Source organism: Alexandromys fortis, unplaced genomic scaffold (genome assembly GCF_014885135.2).
Source record: "Alexandromys fortis isolate MF-2015 unplaced genomic scaffold, M_Fortis_MF-2015_v1.1 scaffold_186, whole genome shotgun sequence".
NCBI lineage: Eukaryota > Metazoa > Chordata > Mammalia > Rodentia > Cricetidae > Alexandromys > Alexandromys fortis.
Genome location: NW_026068067.1, coordinates 508,588 through 511,736, shown reverse-complemented (window position 1 = coordinate 511,736; position 3,149 = coordinate 508,588). Strand labels below are relative to the sequence as shown.

At 45.8% G+C, this 3,149-nt stretch overlaps 1 pseudogene; it reads left to right on the top strand.

Annotated features, from left to right (window-relative positions):
* Nucleotides 1-662: 662 nt before the first annotated feature.
* Nucleotides 663-1,519, top strand: LOC126487760 (40S ribosomal protein SA-like; annotated as a pseudogene).
* Nucleotides 1,520-3,149: the final 1,630 nt, after the last annotated feature.

The window sequence follows — 3,149 nt, the reverse complement described above, 5'->3', positions numbered from 1 at the left end:
ATGTGCAACCCTGGAGATGCTTAGAAATTTTGACGAATTCTTGTGTCATAATTAGCTTTTTTTAAAAAAAATCAAGATTTTGATTCAAAAATATAATCTATTCTTATTTGTTATAGCAAACATATAATGTAGAAATGATAAGAAATGGGTGCAGAGAGATGGCTCAGTGGATAAAATGTTTGCCATGCAAGCATGAAGCCCTACGTTCAATAGCCAGAGTCTTTATAAAAAGCCAGACATGGTATCATGCACTTGTGATCTTGGTGCTAGGCAGAGACAGGTGGGACTCTGGAGCTCAGTGGATAGACACTCTAGCCAAAACCACAAGTTCCAGGTTCCGTAAGACACTCTGCTTCAAAAAACATGGTAGGAGACTTTCCAGTATCAAATGCTGACTTTTAAGCTGTTGCCAGCACACATGCATAATACACACACACACACACACACACACACACACACACACACCACTGGCGGATGGACAGAGGGAGAGAGGGAGGGAGGATAAAATAAAATGGATCACACCAACAAGAGGGTTATAATTTATTTTAAAGTTAATGTCTACATATAATTAATGTACGAATCCACTTTGCAAGCTGCCCAGGGATGGGTCCATTAGGGCGTTGTTCTTGATTTCCATTGTAACTTAAAGAGAAACTTGCACAATGCCCAGAGCTTTTGATGTCCTGCAGATAAAGCAGAATGATATCCTCAAATTCCTCGCTGCAGGAACCCCCTGAGGGGGCACCAACCTTGACTTGCAGGGGAAGCATTTGCATTTACAAAAGGAAGAGCCCCGGCATCTACATCTGAAGAGGACCTGAGAGAAGCTGTTGCTTGCAGCTTGTGCTATTGTTGCCACTGAGAACCCTGCTGATGTCAGCCTCAGCCTGCAAACCATGCTGAAGCTTGCTGCTGCCCCTGGAGCCAATCCAATTGTTGGCTGCTTCACCCCTGGAGCCTCACTAACCAGATCTAAGCAGCCTTCAAGGAGCTACAGCTGATAGTGGTGACTGATCCCAGGGCTGACCACCAGTCCCTCAGGGACACCTGATGTCATCTGCCTGCCAATGCTCTGGGTGACACAGACTCTCTCCTGCACCATGTGGACATTGCCTTCTCATGCAGCAAGGGCGCTCACTCGGTGGGTCTGATGTGGGATGCTGGCCCTGGAAGTACTCCACATGCATTGCACTATCTCCCGTGAGCACCCATGGAGGGTATGCCTGATCTTTACTTCTATAGAGACCCAGAGAAGATTGACAAGGAGGAGCAGGCTGCTGCTGTGAGGCTGTGAGCATGAGGAATTTCAGGGCGAATGGACGGCACCAGCTCCCGAGCTCACTGCTGTTCAGCCAGAGGTGGCTGGCTGGTCTGAGGTGTGCAGGGGCCCTCTGTACCCACCCAGCAGCTCCCTACTGAAGACTGCAATGCCCAGCCAACCTCTGAGATCTTCAGATCCCACTCTGCAGATGCTGGAGCAAAGGGGTGGGGAAGGTGGAAGGAAAATAAAGTTCCTTAAGGCTGAGGAAAGTGAATAATTGAACAGCCACAGTGAGTCTTTCTTTTGGCCACTCCACACAGCCCCCACCACCTTCTCCTCTGAGGTAACATGTGACATTGGTTTGGGTGTACTGAACTTTTGAAACAATTTTTCATTATTCTCTATGTTCTTTTAGTTTTTCTGTATTTCTATAACAGCATATGTATGGGTATTTTATGCAGCCAGAAACATTTTGAAAGAAAAGTGAAACTTTAAATAAAGATGCCATCTTACGCCCATCGGAGGAGAATATATATAACAATTCATGCAGTAACACTGTCTGCTGGGATGTGAGAACGGAGTGGAGACTGTTGCAGTATTTCTAGCCTGAGTGTTAATTGACAATTGCTTTAGAAACTGTGAAGCTGAGGGTGCCTCTTTCTGACTTAGTGGTGACAATTCTAGGTCCATGTCCTGGAGACAAACTCACAAACATAGAAACTTTCCAGCTAAGAGACATGGGTTACATCCTCCGACAGTAAAACACAGGAACAAAGTTAATGTTTCTCTGTGGAGAACTAAAGAGATGAGTGTGTGGTTCATGCTGGGCCGTCCACTGGCCCTGAGGTCAGAGTGATTTCTGGAACTTCTTGTTGGCGTTGGTTATTCCTTCCTGTCTAAGCCGCTGTCCACCTTCCAGAAGCATTCTTTGTATTCAGATCCCATTATCTGTTCCTTCCTCAGCACCAAGTCCAGGGTGAGATCAGCCCAGAGAGGAAAGAAAACAGCAATCCGATATTTCTGCAAGTTTTTCGTAACTACGTCACATGTATAATTTCTAACACCTTTCGATGGTTCATAGTTACATCATGTGGATCCCTGAGTGCTTTATACGGGTTGCCCAGGAGACCGAAAGTGGTGAAGTTGCTGTCCTGCCATTTGCCATCCCTGAATTGAAGTGGAGTGAATCATATCTGTACATTATAAAGATAAAGCATGTATCCCCTTACTTATCTAAAACTTAGATCTATTTCAGTGTTACACATAATACTAAGATGTCTGTTACAATTAGCTTCAGTTGTCAACCTGACATACCCAGGAAGACAGAATCTCAGGGAACTGCCTCCATCTGTTTGGTCTGTGAGCCTATCAGTGGGGCATTTTCTGTGAAACCTAGGTAGATGGATCTGTGCCATATAAAAAAAGTAGGCTGAGCTCATATGAGAGCCACCTTTCCTGTATAAGTGTAGCCCCCACCTCTCCTCAAAGAAGCCTCTCTTGGCGGCAAATGGAGACCATCACAGAAAACCATGACTGGACACACTGCAGAGATGAGCCGGTCATGAGGAGCCCAGTCCCAGTGGAGACATCGACGTCACAGCTCCTGCATCCATGGCTCAGGAAACATCATGAAAGAAGAAGCAAAATGATTCTAAGAGCCAGATTGTCAGGAAGTCTGCTGTGAAAGTCTCTCCTAGAAAGCTCTACATAACCAAGACCGAAACAACGACAGTATCAGTGAACATGTTAATGTTCAAAGGGAAGCTGCCATGGGGTCCCTGTGACAAAGAAGTGAAGTTAACCAATGACAGCTGGGGAAAAGAAGATGAGCATCTCCTGGGGGCGAGTCCACTTACTGGTTGTCTAACACAGAGCTGTCATCCTTGAA